The following is an 18782-nucleotide window of genomic DNA, read 5'->3' on the forward strand; positions in this document are numbered from 1 at the left end:
AACCGCAGGAAGTCGTACAGATCACCTAACCAAACTAACCAAACTGCTACCCCCGGTGGCGATGCCGACTGCCACTCCAGCAAAATTCGCTGCCGTGCAATCAGAGAAGCTAAGGCCACGACATCGGCCTTCCTCCTCTCCATGAGCTCCGGCTTCTCTGAAACCCCAAATATCGCCACTAAAGTGTCCGGGTCCACTTCCTCCTCCACTTTCCTGGCTAAGACCGCGAATACTCCTGCCCAAAATCTTCCCAATTTTTCGCAACCCCAAAACATGTGTGCAGGAGCGGTTTCAGTACCTGTGTATTGAGTCAGCTTCCACGTGGGGTTATTCCCTGTGGCTCAACTCAGTACAGAGAGGAAAAGACACATCGACAATCCGGACAAGATGGCTATTTAATCAAACTTGTTACGTATACACGGAGAACAGACCTGGATATCTGCCACGACCTGTTCTCCTGAACAAAGACCAGAACACAGTACTTACACAACGTTCAAAAATCAATAGCCCACCCCAGTTGGACGCGATCCCTGAATACCTATTTGGAGTCATTGGCAATTCTATTGTCACCAAAGTCCTCAAACTAGACCCCTTACAAGATTCCTCCTCCGTCCTAACCCACTCTACCCCTTCTCCTTTCCACGCTTCCTGCACAATTCTGAATTCTCCCTCTGTGTACCCGAACAGGCGCCAGAATGTGGCGACTAGGGGTTTTCACAGTGTTAATGTAAGCCTACTTGTGACACTGATAAAGATTATTATTATTATAATAAAAGAAAACTATGTTTTTCCGCCTGCAACTCCCTCCGTGATATATACTTGCTGCACTACAGGGTGTGGGCCCTGGGTTGGCAGTCACACCGGGTCTGGTCCATGGGATGGAGGGTGATGACAACCCGCTCTGCGATGATCTCCGGTGCTCCACATCATTTGACAACGTCTGACTCCTGCCTACGGTAGCACTTTCTACCGTCCACCTGGGAGATCCCTACATGCGAGCTGGCCATTCCATCACACTGTCCCATTGAATCCCTGGCATACGGTGGTGGAGGGGCAGGGGTGGGGGGCGGTTTTGGTGCAGAGCCCAGGCCACCCACAGGGTCCGCCCATTCCTGCCCCAACGTCCTCCCATTTCTCCCCCACCCCCACCCCACCCCCCGGCCAGCCTAGATCAGTTCAATCCCTCACACCCATTAGGCGGAGCACCGAGGCTGGTTGTAACGTTGGCAACAGGTGTTTAATGTGAACGATTATATACAGATTTGTGCCTTAGCCCCTTTGACTAAACTGTGCCCTGCACCCGTGCCAACTTAACTGATGTCTAGCTTCTCCCTCGGGGTGCCCAATGGCCCCCTGGCTACTCCACGGGGCGGGGGTGCGAGGGTAGTTATCCCCTGAGGCTCCCCCGCCACCTGGCACTGCAAGTCCTGGAGACCTCTCTGGTCTTGACCAGGGTCTACCTGCTCACGGCCATGGAGCACAGAGACTGGACCATCTCCATCTGGGACTGTGCCACATCCCGATGTGACTCCGCCACCACCTTCTGGGTTTGGGTCACATCAACCGGTGACTGCGCCAACTCCCTCTGGGACTGGGCTACCTCCCTCTGCGTCTGTGTCACGTCGGCCAGTGCCTGGGCAATCTCCGACATTCCCAGCCATGGCCTGCTGTGACTGGGCCACACTCAGGAGCGTCGCTGCAATTTCCAGGTGGCTCGCCTGTGAGGCGGCAACCCTGTCCTGGCCCTCGGCCAGTGCCTGCACAGAATTTCCCATGTGGGGGTTGTGTGGGGTTGAGGGTGGTGCAGGGTGAGGGTGGTGTGGGTGGTGTAGGGTAAGGGTGGGGTAGGGGTGGTGTTGGGGGTGGGTGGGAGTCCACACAAGTGTCAAGGGGAACCGCAACTAAGGGGGGTCTCACTTCCTCGCCCCAAACCGAGCTCTACCTCGGCAGCCTCCCCTTCCTCCAGGCTGCCAACATCGTCCAGGGCCCTCTGCTCGGCCATGGTGAGGGCTGCAGGTCTGGCGGTTCCCCTCCAGTCTTCTCCCGCTCCCAGCGGTTGTGCGCGGCTTTCTCCTGGGGGGTAAACAGAAAACGACAGTGTTAGACAGTCCGACTCATGCAGCCCAGGGGGGTGGGCAGCGGTGGCCACAGTGGTCAGGGCACACGGACATGCCGGCCGATATGAATACCGGCACGTGTGGTGGCAGGATGGGTTTCGGCCACCCTCCAGGTTGGGGGGTAGGGTTACAGGTGTGTGGGACGTGGGTTAGTGCCAGGGGCACAGTGTTTCCAGTGCCTCCTACTCACTCTGGCCGCTCTGAGGATGTCGTGCAATTTCTTTCGGCACTGCTGGCCAGTCTGGACAGTGTTGCTGGTGACACTGACCGCCTCTGCCACCTGCATCCAGGCACGGCGAACGGTGGTGGCTGGCAGCTTCCTTCCTAAGCCGGGGTACAGGGTCACCCTCCTCTCCTCCACGGCATCCAGGAGGGTCTCCAGCTCGACATCGGTGAGCAGGGTGGCACTCCCCTTGCTGCTATCTTGTTGGCTGGGCTGGTGTATGTTGCGATTGAACAATATATCTGCGGCTGCAGCTTGTCAGCCTCCTGAGTGTCAATTGCAAAACCGGCGAATCCGGCAGCATTTTTCATTGGAATCGATTGTGTTCAATGCGCCGCCAGTGCTAGCCCCTTAACAGTAGTGGAATCAGTCCAGGTTTCGCGCCAGTTTTGCTGTCATGAAAGTCCACGAATTCTGCGTTGGCATCAACACTTGGGCCGAGATTCTCCGACCCCCCGCCGGGCCGGAGATTCGCTGGGGGGTGGCGTGAATGCGCAGGTAGATGGGGTTATGGATATAGGGCGGGGCAGTGGGTTTGGGTAGGGTGCTCTATCAAGAGGGTCGGTGCAGACTCGATGGGCCGAATAGCCTCCTTTTGCACTGATGGAATCCTATGCTTCTAAGTCCTAAGGACATGCACTGCAGGAACGCATGTGCATTTATTTTTGCTAAACCATGTTAAAAGAAATCTACGGCAAGGATGTTTCCTGAATTCAATAGGAGAAACAAAATCATTTATATTGCTTTTTTTAAATAAATTTAGGCCAGACCAGCTAAGGATGGCAGATTTCCTTCCCTGAAGGACATCAGTGAATCAGATGGGTTTTTACAGCAATCATGGTTGCTTTGGTCGCTATTCCTGAGACCAGCTAAATATTTCAAATTTATTAATTGAATTAGCTGTCATGGGGAGATTTGAACCCATGTCCACAGAGCTTGCCCCTCCCCTGAGGTGTGGTGACCCTCAGGTTAAATCATCACAGTCAGCTCTCTCTCAAAGGGGAGAGCAGCTTACAGTCCTCTCGGATTCCAGTGTGGCAATGTTTCATATTATTATAATTACACATAGAATTTATATATAACCATATGTTTCACAATTTAAATTACAAGAAAACCTGATGAACAACATACCATCATTTCACTTCTGAGGACTGAGTACGAATGTCAACGAGATTGTATTTCACCCATACTTGACGTGTCCAGGAAATTATCGATGGAATAGTACAGAGCAACCTTTGCTCTGTAATTAAGCTGCAGCTTGGGAGTGTTTGATGGGGACAGTGAAAGAGAGCTTTACACTGTATCTAACCCCATGCTGTCCGTGCCCTGGGAGTGTTTGATGGGGACGGTGTAGAGGGAGATTTACTCTGTATCTACCCCTGTGCTGTACCTATCCTGGGAGCGTTTGATGGGGTTGATGTCGAGGGAGATTTACCCTGTATCTAATACCCATGCTGTACCTGGCCTGGGAGTGTTTGATGCAGACTGTATACACCGTATCTTTTGTTTTAATGTATTTTATTACAAGCATGCATCAAAACAGGTTACAGCAAATAAACACCCTGGGAAACATACTTCCCAGCAATCTAATATACAGTCTGTACAAATCTTTTCCCCATTTTAACTCCCCCTCCATCCCCCCCCCCCCACCCCCCGTGACAAACAACTCATCAAACACGGTCACAAACATTCCCCACCTTTCCTCAAACCCCTCTGCAGAGCCTCTTCACTCATACTTTATCTTCTTTAACCGCAGGAAGTCGTAAAGATCACCTAACCAAACTAACCAAACTACTACCCCCCCGGTGGCGATGCCGACTGCCACTCCAGCAAAATTCGCTGCCGTGCAATCAGAGAAGCTAAGGCCACGACATCGGCCTTCCTCCTCTCCATGAGCTCCGGCTTCTCTGAAACCCCAAATATCGCCACAAAAGGGTCCGGGTCCACTTCCTCCTCCACTATCCTGGCTAAGACCGCGAATACTCCTGCCCAAAATCTTCCCAATTTTTCGCAACCCCAAAACATGTGTGCAGGAGCGGTTTCAGTACCTGTGTATTGAGTCAGCTTCCACGTGGGGTTATTCCCTGTGGCTCAACTCAGTACAGAGAGGAAAAGACACATCGACAATCCGGACAAGATGGCTATTTAATCAAACTTGTTACGTATACACGGAGAACAGACCTGGATATCTGCCAAGACCTGTTCTCCTGAACAAAGACCAGAACACAGTACTTATACAACGTTCAAAAATCAATAGCCCATCCCAGTTGGACGCGATCCCTGAATACCTATTTGGAGTCATTGGCAATTCTATTGTCACCAAAGTCCTCAAACTAGACCCCTTACAAGATTCCTCCTCCATCCTAACCCACTCTACCCCTTCTCCTTTCCACGATTGCTGCACAATTCTGAATTCTCCCTCTGTGTACCCGAACAGGCGCCAGAATGTGGCGACTAGGGGTTTTCACAGTGTTAATGTAAGCCTACTTGTGACACTAATAAATATTATTATTATTATTATAAAAGAAAACTATGTTTATTGTAAAGCAATTACATTTACAATATACATCCGATCCCAGCTGGGTCTGCTCTGTCAGTTCCATACCTGGCCGACTTTATATTGAACTTAATCATGATTGTTCTTGGCTCCCACACCCCCTTAGCCGGAGAGCTCGTACTTGGTGAGATTCACGGGGAGACCAATTGCTCCAACCTATTAGGTCTTGAGTGGATTATAGAAACCCCTTTAAACAACTGCACATAGTGCAATACTTTCAACCATGGCATTAACAGGTCAGAGGTCTTGGTAGCCTTCACGATTGAATGCAATGTTATACATAAACATACTGCCAGTGTGACAGCACCTTAGCCCAAAGAAGAAAAACATCCATCAATGGTTATCATTTGACTGTCTCAAGACAGAGCTACATCCAGACAGCACCAACCCTCCAAATGCCAGCTCTCAAGCGTGATTGATGCATCTTGATACTGAACCCCAAGATGCCATCGGACATCAAGACACAGTGATCTGCCACACAACAGCATGGGTGCAAAGCTGTGAGTTGTGTCAGCATTGTCCTCACAGAGTGGATCAGCAGGACCATTGTATAATTCTTTTTTTTATAACAAACAATTCTATTGAGGTATTTTTGGCATTGTAAACAGTAACAACGTACATTAGTGTGCAAATATCAATTACAAAAACATAGTGCAAATAATAGTTCCTCTCTCGCAAATAGACCCGCTTATTCTTCCCCCCCTACTCTACACTATTCTACCTCCACCCCCCCGCCCCCACCCCCGCCCCCCACCGCTGATGATTAGTTCCCCGTAAAGAAGTCGATGAATGGTTGGCCACCTCTGGGTGAACCCTGATAGTGATCCTCGTAAGGCGAACTTGATTTTTTTCCAAGCCGAGAAAACTTGCCATGTCTGACAGCCATACTTCGGTCTTTGGGGGCTTTGAATCCCTCCAGGCCAACAGTATTCGGCGCCGAGCTACCAGGGAAGAAAAGGTCACAACGTCGGCCTCTATCCCCTCCTGGACTCCCAGGTCCTCCAACACCCCAAAAATTGCCACCTCTGGACTCATCGCCACCCTTGTTTTCAGTACCCGGGACATAACGTCCGAAAATCCCTGCCAGTACCCCCTGAGTTTAGGGCACGCCCAGAACATGTAGACATGGTTCTCTGGTCTTCATGCACATCTAGCATACTTGTCCTCCAGCCCAAAGAATTTACTCATCCGGGCCACCGTCATGTGGGCCCGGTGAACTACCTTGAACTGAATCAGGCCGCGCGTGGCACATGGTGCGGTTGCGTTTACCCTCCTCAGAGCCATGGCCCATACGCCTCCCTCGAACTCCCCACCAAGCTCCTCCTCCCACTTGAGTTTCAGTTCCTCGGTCCCTGTGTCCTTCGCTCCCATAAGCTCCTCCTAAATATCCGAGACTCTCCCCTCTCCTACCTCGCCCCTGGAAACTACCCTGTCCTGGATCCCCCTTGGTGGAAGGCGTGGAAAGGACAGGACCTGTCTACGTACGAAATCCCGCACCTGCAAGTACCGAAAGTAATTTCCCCTTGCCAGCCCGAACTTCTCCAGCGCCCTCATGCTCGCGAAGCTCCCTTCCAGGAACAAGTCGCCCATCCTTCCCACCTCCGCCACGCTCGAAACTCGCTGTCCATCTTCCCCAGGACAAATCGGTTGTCGCATATTGGGGACCAGACCGACGCTCCCACTTCCCCTGCATGCTTCCTCCATTGGCCCCAAATCCGCAGAGCCGCCATCACGATAGGGCTGATGGAGTACCTGTCCGGCGGGAGTGGGAGAGGAGCCATGACCAGGGCTGCCAAGCTGGTGCCCCTGCATGAAGCAGCCTCCACCAGCTCCCAAACCGACCCCGTACCCACCATCCATTTCCTTATCATGGCTATGTTAGCCGCCCCGTAGTAGTTGCTGAGGTTCGGCAACGCCAGTCCCCCCTCGCTACGGTTCCGCTCCAGCATCCCCCTCTTTACCGCGGAGACTTCCCCGCCCAAACAAATCCCAGGATGATTTTATTGATTCTTTTGAAGAAGGACCGCGGAATGAAAATAGGGAGACACTGAAAAATAAACAGGAATCTTGGGAGGATAGTCATCTTCAGAGTCTGTACTCTCCCCGCTAGTGACAGCCGGAGCGCATCCCATCCTCGAAACACGCTCCTCATTTGCTCCACCATCCTAGACAAGTTCAACTTATGCATCCTGCCCCAACCCCGCACCACTTGTATCCCTAAATACCTAAAACTTTCCCCAACCAGCCTAAACGATAGCTCCCTCAGCCTATTCTCCTGACCCATCACCTGCACCACAAACATCTCGCTCTTTGCCATGTTCAACTTGTACCCCTAAAAACTGGCCAAATTCCCTGAGGAGTTCCATAATCCCGTCCATCCCTGCCACTGGATCCGACAGGTACAAAAGCAGGTCATCCGCGTAGAGCGATACCTTGTGTTCTACCACCCCCCTGACCATTCCCTTCCATCCCCTTGCCGCTCTCAGAGCAATTGCCAACGGTTCTATGGCCAACGCAAACAGCAATGGAGAGAGGGGGCATCCCTGTCTTGTCCCACGGTATAGTCGGAAATACTCAGATGTCGTCCGGTTCATCCTTACACTAGCCTCCGGGGCCTGATATAGCAGTCTAACCCAGTCCACAAAGCCTTCACCAAACCGTCCCAGCACCTCCCATAAATAGTCCCACTCCACCCGGTCAAAAGCCTTTTCGGCATCCATTGCCACCACTACCTCCACCTCTCTGCCCTCCGGGGGCATCATAATCACATTGAGTAGCCTTCTTAGGTTGGCTACCAGCTGCCTGCCCTTCACAAACCCCGTTTGGTCCTCCTCAATCACGTCCGGTACAGTCTTCGATTCTGGACGCCAGGATCTTGCCAGTATTTAGCGTCAACATTAATCAAGGAGATTGGCCTATAGGACCCACAGGCTTCCGGATCTTTATCCCATTTTAATATCAGCTTGCGACATCGTCGGGGGTAAAACCCCATTGTCCCTCGCCTCGTTAAACACCCTAACCAGCACCGGCCCACTATCCCCGAGAACTTTTTGTAGAACTCCACTGGATACCCGTCTGGCCCCGGGGTTTTACCCGACTGCATGGCCTTCAGGCCCCCAATTACTTCTTCAGCCCTAATCGGGGCCCCGAGCCCCTCTACCATCCCCCAGCCCACCTTTGGGAAGGTCAGCCCATCTGAGAAGCGCCTCATCCCCTCTGGCCCCGTGGAGGGTTCCGAGGTATATAGTTTGCTGTAAAAGTCCCTGAATACCCTGTTCAATCCTGCCGGGTCTCCAACCCAGTTCTCTGCCCTGTCCACCACCGTCCCTATTTCCCTGGCCTCCTCCCTCTTCCTAAGTTGCTGTGCAAGTATTCTGCTGGCTTTCTCCCCATACTCATACACCGCGCCCTTGCCTTTCTGAGCTGCTCTACAGCCTTCCCAGTGGATAGCGCCTCCAGCTCCTCCTGCAGTCTCCGTCGTTCCCTAAGTAACTCTGCCCTCAGGGACTCCGCATACTCCCTGTCCGTCCGTATCATGTCCTGAACCAGTCTGTCCATCTCCGCCCTGTCCGTTCTGTCCCTATGGGCTCGGATTGAGATCAGTTCCCCTCTCACCACTGCCTTCAGCGTCTCCAGAGCACCGCTGCTGAGACTCCCCTCTATCGCTGGCCTGCAGATAGTTCTGCATGCATTTCTCCACTCTCTCACACCCCCCCTCATCTGCCAACAATCCGGCATCTAACCTCCATTGTGGGCTCTGGTAACTTTCTTTGCAGACCTGCAGGTCGACCCAATGTGGAGCATGGTCTGAAATAGTGATCGATGAGTATTCTGTATCCCCCACCCCCTCCAAAAAGTCTACATCATCCCAGTTTGGAGCGTAAACATTCACTAGAACCACCCTCACCCCCTCAAGCTTCCCCCGGACCATGAGAAATCTACCACCCCCATCCGCAACTGTGCTGTCTGCCTCAAATTGAACCCGTTTGTTAATCATGATCGTGACCCCTCTGGTTTTAGTGTCAAGCCCCGAATGGAAGACCTAGCTAACCCAGCCCTTCCGTAATCTAATATGGTCCGCCACTCCCAAATGTGTCTCCTGCAGCAACATTACATCCGCCTTCAGAGCCTGTTCGTGCGCGAACACACATGCCCTCTTGACCGGCCCGTTTAACCCTCGAACATTCAGGTGATCAGCCTGGATGGAGGGCACCCTGCCCCCAGTCTTGCGCTGATCAGCCATCCCCCTTCTTGGCCCCACCCCCTGCCCATGTGCCGCGCCCCCCCTGGTCCGCCTCTTGGCAACTCCCACCCCTGACCTCTTCCCTGTTACCTGGTTCAGTTCCCTCCCTCGTCAGCAGATCATCTTCCCATCCCCCCACCCCACAGCAACAACCCCCTAACCCCCTTGAACCTAACCCGTGCCATATACTGGCTGTATACACACCCCCCAACCTCGCTCCCGTTGACTAGCTCAAAGCAGCTAGCCTGGTGACTCTCACCTCTGGCGCCACCATGTCTCCCACTTATTGTCCACCCCGCTCCCCTCCCCCCCGCCCATCAACACCACTTCCCCAGAACAGCCCTGTTCGAGCCATCGCTCTGGGACCGAAACAGAGAGAAAACATACAAAGAACAAAGCTCGCCCCCACAATAGTGCAATTCAGACTGTGCAATGAGGTGGGCGCTACCACCCACCCCCCGCCCAACATTACCAAAAAAATAGCAAAAAGAACCCGTACCTCCCCCCAGCACCCAATAACTTAACCTTTAACTATGACTTTGGCTTTAACTTTAAAACTTTCAAACAGGCAAAAACAAACACAAGAACACCCCAAATTTTAAGTAAAAGAACATGCCGAACGACATCGCTAACACGAAGGGCAATCCACAAACAAATGCAAACATCCCTTGAAACACTCTAACTTGAGTCCATGGGTCCTCAGTTCGGCACCAGTCTATGCCCCTTAGCGAAGTCCATCGCTTCCTCCGGGTCGTCATAATGCTGCTGTTCCTGGTATGTGACCCAAAGCAGCGCCGGAAAAAGTAGCCCGAACTTGATCTTCTTTTTTTAAACAGGATCTCTTTAATTTGTCTGTAGGCTGCCCTCCTTCTGGCCACCTCCTGGCTCAGATCCTGATAGATGCGCAGGACACTGTTGTTCCATATGGAGCTCTTCGTGTTCTTGGCCCACTGTAGGATCCGCTCCTTGTCCACGAACCTATGGAACCTGACCACCATCGCCCGGGCCCCCCTCGCGGCTGCCTCGCCTGCACTCTGTGTGCCCTGTCCAGCTCCAATGGATGCGAGAAGAAATCCTCCCCCACCAGCTTCTGCAGCATGTCTGCCACATATGTCATGGCATCCACTCCCTCGCCCCCATCCCCGGAGCCCAATGATTCTCAGATTCTGCCGGCGAGACCTATTTTCCAGGTCCTCCAGCCTGTCCAACAGCCTTGATTGTTGCTCCTTCAACTTTCTAATTTCCACGTCCCCTACCGTTTGGAAATCCGCCTGCTCCTCCACTGTCTTCTCCAATGCCTGGACCTTCTTATCCTGGGCATCCAGCCTTTGGTCCAGTCGCTCCACCGCTTTCTGAAGCGGTTCCAAATTATCCCGCTTCAGTGCCTCATGACTTTCAGCATGTTGTCCAGTGCTGTCTGGACCATCCGTTCTGTGGGCCGTTCGTCGGCCATCTTTCCTCCCACTTGAACTTCCACACCACCTTTGTTCAGCCCCTTCTTCGCCTGTTTAGGCTCCCTTCTACTCCTTAAATCCATACAACTCTGTATGGATCCAGATCTACAGTGCTGCTGCTTTCCCCTCCAGCGCTCAAAAGTTTGAAAAAATCGGGGGGAAAGGTCTAAAAGTCTGACCAGAGCGAGAGCCACCAAATGCGCGACTTACTCCCTCATATCCGCCACCGGAAGTCCCATTGTATGGTTCTTGACGAACGCGTGACCCGGACTTTGTCAGAAGTTTGACAAGTTTGTATCCAGCATTACCTTGGCATCTGAGAGAGATGTGGCCCAATCAAGTTTGACACAGCAGTCAATGATAACTTAGTCCTTTCATAGATTGTAACGAGCGCTCAGGAGATGTGCCGGAGCATCACTTTCATTGCATGATACTCCTCAACATTGTCCACCGCACAAAGGTCAATCCTGGCTATGAACTCTAAGTCAGTGAATGCACAGTCATGTAGTGAATTCCATATCAATTTGTGTACTGTGCCTTTCCAGAAGGATTCCGTAATGCAATGCTAAGCAGCCGTTCAGAAGCAAAGTATAATCCTTACAGGTAAGTAGACAGTTTCAATAGGATGAGTGCACACATCTGACATCACACATTCATTCCCTTCTAGCAGACATTTCCATTGTCATTGGGTGAAACCAATGTCCATCATTCAGCGTCATGGCGGCAGCACGGTGGCACAGAGGTTAACATGACTGCCTCACAGCACCAGGGACCCGGGTTCAATTCCAGCCTTGGGTAACTGTCTGTGTGGAGTTTGCACTTTCTCCCCGTGTCTGCGTGGGCTTCCTCCGGGTTCTCTGATTTCCTTCTACAGTCCAAAGATGTGCAGGTTAGGTGGATTAGCCATGCTAAATTGCCCTTAGTGTTCAGGGATGTTCAGATTGGGTGTGGTTACAAGGAGAAGGCAGAGTTGTGGGCTTAGGTAGGGTGCTCTTTCAGAAGGTTAGTGCAGACTTGATGAGCAGAATGGCCTGCGACTGCACTGTAGGATTCTGTGCATGGGGAGAGTTGGAACTAGGAAAGGAATAACATTCAGTCATAAACGTGGAGACAAAAACATGGGGTGGGATTCTCCGGTATCCGGCAGGCGGGTCGTACCGGCGCCAAAGAGCGGCGTGAACCACTCCGCCGTCGGGGCGCCCAGAAGGTGCGGAACCCTCCGCACCTTCGGGGGCTAGGCCGGCGCTGGAGTGATTGGCGCTGCGCCGAAGAGCCTCCGCCGGCCGGTGCGAGTTGGCGCATGCGCAGGAGCGCCAGCGTGTTCCCAGAACCGCTGGCTAGATTCCTGCGCATGCGCAGTGGGTTTCTTCTCCGCGCCGGCCATGGCAGAGCTTTACAGCGGCCAGCGCAGAGGGAAAGAGTGCCCCCATGGCACAGGCTCACCCGCAGATCACTGGGCCCCGATTGCGGGCCAGGCCACCGTGGGGTCCCCCCCCCCCCCCCGGGCCCCCCCTGAGGACTCCGCAGGCCGCCCGGTCCCGCCGGTAAGAACCTTGTGTAATTTACGCCGGCGGGACAGGCCGAAAATGGGTGGCTGCTCGGCCCATCGCGGAGAATCGCCGGAGGGGCCCGCTGCCAATGACCCCCGACCGGCGCAACGTGATTCTCGCCCCCGCCAAAAAAACGGCACTGGAGAATTTGCCAGCCGGTGTCAGGGCGGTGGGGCGGGATTCACGCCGCCCCCTGGCGATTCTCCAGCCCGGTGGGGGTGTCGGAGAATCCCGCCCATGATAAACGGAGTAAGAAGTCTTACAACACCAGGTTAAAGTCCAACAGGTTTGTTTCAATGTCACTAGCTTTCGGAGCGCTGCTCCTTCCTCAGGTGAATGAAGAGGTAGGTTCCAGAAACATATATATAGACAGATTCAAAGATGCAAGACAATGTTTAGAGTGCGAGCATTCCAGTCAGGGAACACTTCAGCAGTCAAGGGCATTCAGCCTCTGATCTCCGGGTAAGCGTTCTCCAAGGCGGCCTTCAGGACGCGCGACAACGCAGAATCGCCGAGCAGAAACTTATAGCCAAGTTCCGCACACATGAGTGCGGCCTCAACCGGGACCTGGGATTCATGTCGCATTACATTCATCCCCCACCATCTGGCCTGTGAAATCCTACCAACTGTCCTGGCTTGACACAATTAACACCTCTTTAACCTGGGGTTACCCCATCTCTGGATCTATAAAGACTTAATTACCTGCAAATGCTCACATTCCAAGCATTGTCTTGTATCTTTGAATTTGTCTATATATATGTTTCTGGTTCATACCTCTTCATTCACCTGAGGAAGGAGCAGTGCTCCGAAAGCTAGTGTTTGAAACAAACCTGTTGGACTTTAACCTGGTGTTGTAAGACTTCTTGCAGTCCAACGCCGACATCTCCACATCATGATAAACGGAGGTATGAAAGGCTATGGTGCACGACAATAAATACTTGACAATAAACAACAAAATCTCACAGTCATAAAATAACTGTCATTGCAAAGTACACTTGGGTAAACAGACTTCAATATGGGTTGCAAGAAATGTTTATGTCATCCACAAACCACAGACTTCAGGGTGGCAGCACAAGGATAATCACTATCCTTGATGAACAATTCCCCTGAAGTCACATAATGCATTCCTCGGGTGCAAGGGTCACATGTGGATTGTACATCCATCACTGCTCAAACGCAGTGGTTTGAAGTGTATTTGTTTCAACGCCAGGAGTATAGCAGGTAAGGCAGATAAACTTAGAGTACTTATTAGTACATGGAATTATGATGTTGTGGCTGTCACAGAAACGTGTTTGAAGGAAGGGCATGATTGGCAGCTGGACGTTAGAGGATATAGATGTTTCAGGAGAGATAGAGGGGGATGTAAAAGGGGTGGGGTGTAGCATTACTGGTTAAGGAAAATATTATAGCCGTATTGTGGGAGGGCACCTCGGAGGGCTCACACAATGAGGCAATCTGGGTAGAGATGTTGCTCTGTTTCACTAGTTATGAATTTGGCGGTCAATATGGTTGCCTTCCTTAATCCTAATTATGTTTATGCCTTAGAGTCACCAGGTATCTTTCAATACCGCCACAAGGTTCAAACCCGAATACTGATCAAAGAGCCGATACACCAGTTAGTAGTTCAAAGTCAATACTATTTATTTACACACATAGTAATATCTACTCATGCACAAAATACTACAAACTAAACTATCTCTAACGCTAATGCCTATACTTAGCTTCGGGTGCCCACTCAGTCAGAGGAACAATGGCCGTTGTTTGGATCTGAGGCTGTTGGGTTCGAAGTGGTAGAGGGGAACAGCTAAGGTCGTCCGTCTGGTAGCGAGCGTTGACCTTGGACTTACTTGCTTCTGGTGCAGCTGGTGGAAGGGTCTCTCTGCTTTGAGAGCCAAATCCAAGAGAGCGATTCTCTCTCGGGGCCTTCTTCTTATACCCGAAGGGGCTTCGCGTGCTTTTGGGTGGGCCTTGAACTTGGCCCCAATTAATTGGACCGTATCTTGATCACTCGTATTGATCTTGACCAATAAAGGGGTGGGTGCCCTGATGGCTGGGCGGGTCTCATGTGGCCATTGGCCTGCTTTGTTTTCTGCTTTCAGTTTGGGGAACTGGCGCTGCGATGTCTGGAGCTAGATCGGTTGCTTGAGTGTCTTTCCTTTGTTCCCAGAGATGGGCCATCAATATGTTAATTGCCCTTCAGTTTCAGTCCCGGCTGGGAGCTGTTTTTCTCAATATGCATACAGCCTCTGTGCCTGCTTGCTTTCTTAACATTGTCCATAGTTCCCTACAGTCATTGCGTCATCCATTTTGTATTCTGGAAGTGGCCATCCCAGATGGCTACAGAGATCAGGAACAGGAAGGGAGCAATCACAATGTTGGGGGTTGAATACAGGCACCACAACTACCATGAGAGATAGAGGAGCAGGTAGGTAGAGAGATTTTGTAATGGTTGCAAAAGTATCAGGGTTGTTATGGTGGGGGATTTTAACTTCCCCTATATTAATTGGGACTCACGTAGTGCTCGGGGCCTGGATGGGGCAGAGTTTGTGAGGTGTATGCAGGAAGGCTTCTTGATGCAATATGTAGATAGTCCAACTAGGGAAGAGGCAGTACTGGACCTGGTATTGGGGAATGAGCCTGGACGGGTGGTTCAGTAGGGGAACCTTTTGGGAGTCGTGACCACAATTCTGTAAATTTTAGGGTACTTTTGGATAGGGATGAGGGTAACCCTCGCGATAAGGTGCTAAACTGGGAAAGGCAAATTCCGATAACATTAGACAGAATTGAAGAATTTGGATTGGGTGTGGCTGTTGGAGGATAAATCAACATCGGACATGTGGGAGTTTTTCAAGCAACAGTAGATTAGGATTCAGGAAAGTCACGTTCCTGAGAGAATGAAGGATAAGTATGTGAAGTTTAGGGAGCCTTGAATAACGAGGGATATTGTGAACCTCGTCAAAAAGAAAAAAGAGACTTTTGTATGGTGTGGAAGGGTGGGGACTGTCACAACCCTTGAGGAGTATAAAGGAAATAGGAAGGTACTTCAGCAGGAAATTAGGATGGCTAGAAGGGGTCATGAAAAGTCCTTGGCAAGTAAAATTAAGGTGAATTCCAAATCTTTTTATTCATATGTAAAAAGCAAGAGGGTGGCCAGGAAAAGGATTGGAGCACTTAAGGACAGTGGGGGGAATCTGTGTGTTGAGCCAGAGGAAATGGGCGAGGTACTAAATAAGTACTTTGCATCAGTGTTCACCAAAGAAAAGGACTTTGTGGAAGATGATTCTTCAGTAGGGTGTGTGGATAGTCTGGGTCATGTTAACATCAAACAGGAGGAGGTAGTGGGTGTTTTAAAAGACATTAAGGTAGATAAGTCTCTGGGCCTTCTGGTAGTGTGGCGACCAGAATACTGAGGGAAGCAAGGGAGGAAATTGCTGGGGCCTTGACTAACATATTTGTATCCTCATTAGCTACAGGTGAGGTCCCAGAGGACTGGAGAATAGCTAATGTGGTACCGCTCGGTGAGCCTCATGTCGGTAGCAGGTAAATTATTGGAGAGAATTCTCAGGGACAGGATTTGTACCCATTTGGAAACAAATGGACTCATTAGCGATAGACAGCATGGTTTTGTGAAGGGGACGTAGTGCCTCGCTAAATTGATCGAGGTTTTTGAGGAGGTGACAAAGATGATTGATGAGGGGAGGGCGGTGGATGTTGGTTTACATGGACTTCAGTAAAGCCTTTGACAAGGTCTCTCATGGCAGAAACGGTCCAAAAGGTGAAGTTACATGGGATCAGAGGCGAGGTGGCAAGATGGATACAGAACTGGCTCAGTCACAGAAGGCAGAGGGTAGGTTGAATGGAAGATTGTGACTAGTGGTGTTCCACAGAGATCGATGTTGGGGCCTCTGTTGTTTGTAGTATAGATAAACGATTTGGAGGAAAATGTAGCTAGTCTGATTAGTACGTTCGTGGATGACACCAAAGTTGGTGGAGTGGCAGATAGTGTTGCGGACTGTCAGGGGATACAGCAGGACATAGTTAGATTGGAGACTTGGGCAGAGAAATGGCAAATGGAGTTTAATCCAGACAAATGTGAGGTAATGCATTTTGTTAAGTCTAATATAGAGAGGAAATATACAGTAAATGGCAAACACTTAGGAATATAGAAAGTAAGAGAGATCTGGGCTTACAGGTCAACAGATTTTTGAAAGTGGCAACACAAGTGGACAAGGTAGTCAAGAAAACATACGGAATGCTTGCCTTCCTCAACTCCAGTAGATCATGCCAAGAAAGGTTCACATGCTCCAGGGCAGGAGACCCTCCACAATACGGAGGCCAAAGTCTTCTCAGGTAACATGGACGGGGCATCGAGTATAAAAACTGGCAAGTCACGCTACAGTTGTATGGAACCTTGGTAAGTCTGCACTTGAATATTGCGCAAAATTCTGGTCGCCACACTACCAGAAGGATATGGAGGATTTGGAGAGGGTGCAGAGGAGATTTACCAGGATGGTGCCTGGTCTGGAGGGTGTTACCTATGCGGAGAGGCTGAATAGACTCAGACTGTTTTTATTAAAACGATGAAGATTGAGGGGTGTTGGGATCTGAACTTTTTGTTAATATATTTCTGTGTCGCCGCACATATATTAATTGAACAGACCTTGAGACTGAACTTAAAATTGGGTTTTAATATCAATTTGCCACTTTAATTTGGTGTGCCTATTGTAGCCACTTAAAATGGCCAACTCCCGATTCAAAATGGCGAACGGCAAAGGCTGATGGGAAAGTCAGCCAACAGGACAAAAATGAGCAGCTGCAGGTTGGCTGTGTATTTACCTCTGGAAAGGCCAGACAAGATCGATACCAGCAACCATCAGCATAACAAAACACCAGCCATCTGCATACTAATGAGCAATCCCCAGGAACAATAAGCAACATTTAGACACACAAAGCAAAACCAGACTCTTCGGCGCCAGCAGAAGCCAACACAAAAGGAGGTGAACGACCACCTCAAGACCGCCCATCGATCAGGGAACTGCTCCAGCATTGGAGAAAATCGAACCAAGTGATTGGGACAAAGTCCAATCACTTGGGACCAGGTACAGGGTCCGCCCCGAAAGGCTGGATGCCCCAGGGGACTATAAGAATTGAGCCCCAAGTTCAAGACGCTCTCTTCCAGCTCTCTTCACTCTTCAGCAGCCGATCGAACCTGTAAATCTTACTTCAACGCTCGCTACTAGATAGGCGCTCCTAGCTATCAATCTGTACCAACTTCGAATCCCGCAGGCTCAGAACCCGAACAAAAGGCCATTTGTTTCCCTGACCTGGTGGGCCAGTTCCAAGTTAAGTATAGGCCTGTTAGTTGTAGAAGTAGCTTAAACGTAGAATTTGTGCATGAGTAGTGATTACTGTGTATAATAAATGTGCTTTGATTTAAATCTTACTAATCGGTGTGTTGAACTATTGATCATTACTCGGACTTGAACCACGTGACGGTATCATAAAGATACCTGCTGACTCAAGAGCAAAGGTGATAAAACAGAGCAATTAAACTAAGGCAAAGTTAGCAACACTACCGACGATTGTTTTTCGTACAGAATATTGAGACATTTTCAACTCAGCCCTGCCGGAAGCTTTGTCGAAATGATTGTCTCTCACAATTACAGGTAGGTTGAATTCAAGATACATTAACAGTTCAAATCAAATGTGCACAGTAAATAGACAACTGCGCAGTTTAAATTAGAATAACGATTTCACAGCACAAGCAGATAGCATAGCATGGTAGCATGGCAAAAAGCACAAAGCACACTGATCTTTCATCCCGAAACCTAACTCTTTAACGAAATTATTATCTGTTATTATCTATGAAGTCTCAGCCGCTGCAAAGCTTTGATTGGTCTGAAATCATCTATAATCCTTCTGATTTGATCTCATCATTTGCCTGTCAACTGATCGAAACATTATGTTGGTAATCAAAAGAAGTAGCTTTAGTAAATTCCTTTGTGGCGTGATTTTCTGTAGTTATCAGACAATGGTATGCAGTTATCCTAGGCACTGGATGTCATCCAGTTCTTTTTAAGACAAATAACTTTTCGTGTAAGTTTTTATGTGTCAATTTGACCTTGCTAGCTATGGCACCTTCATATCTGGTTCTATTCCATGTCAACTATGAAATTGTAGTGGCCGTAAGCCAGCTCCAAATTCTTGAATACAAAAAGAGCTTTTCTTTCAGATTGACTTTGCAAACGTTTGCAGTATTTTATCGGGTCTTCAGCCATTTTGTGCTTGTCAAATAACAAAGAACAAAGAACAAAGAAATGTACAGCACAGGAACAGGCCCTTCGGCCCGCCAAGCCCGTGCCGACCATGCTGCCCGACTAAACTACAATCTTCTACACTTCCTGGGTCCGTATCCTTCTACTCCCATCCTATTCATGTATTTTTCAAGATGCCCCTTAAATGTCACTATCGTCCCTGCTTCCACCACCTCCTCCGGCAGCGACTTCCAGGCACCCACTACCCTCTGCGTAAAAAACTTGCCTCGTACATCTACTCTAAACCTTGCCCCTCTCACCTTAAACCTATGCCCCCTAGTAATTGACCCCTCTACCCTGGGGAAAAGCCTCTGACTATCCACT

General features: G+C 50.2%; 1 protein-coding gene across 8 annotated transcripts in view; it reads left to right on the forward strand.

Moving 5' to 3' along the window:
- cmtr2 (cap methyltransferase 2) overlaps nucleotides 1-18782 on the forward strand; it is a 100864-nt gene that overhangs the window by 11298 nt on the left and 70784 nt on the right. The window contains exon 1 of one of the 8 annotated variants that reach the window (XM_072518641.1): nucleotides 17703-17810. The exons of 6 other annotated variants lie outside the window; for them this stretch is intronic. The gene's annotated coding sequence lies outside the window, so the exon portion shown is untranslated. Of the gene's footprint in view, nucleotides 1-17702; nucleotides 17811-18782 lie in introns of those variants that run through there. One more of the 8 variants, XM_072518645.1, reaches the window with a different exon arrangement.

This window comes from Scyliorhinus torazame, chromosome 10 (genome assembly GCF_047496885.1).
Source record: "Scyliorhinus torazame isolate Kashiwa2021f chromosome 10, sScyTor2.1, whole genome shotgun sequence".
NCBI lineage: Eukaryota > Metazoa > Chordata > Chondrichthyes > Carcharhiniformes > Scyliorhinidae > Scyliorhinus > Scyliorhinus torazame.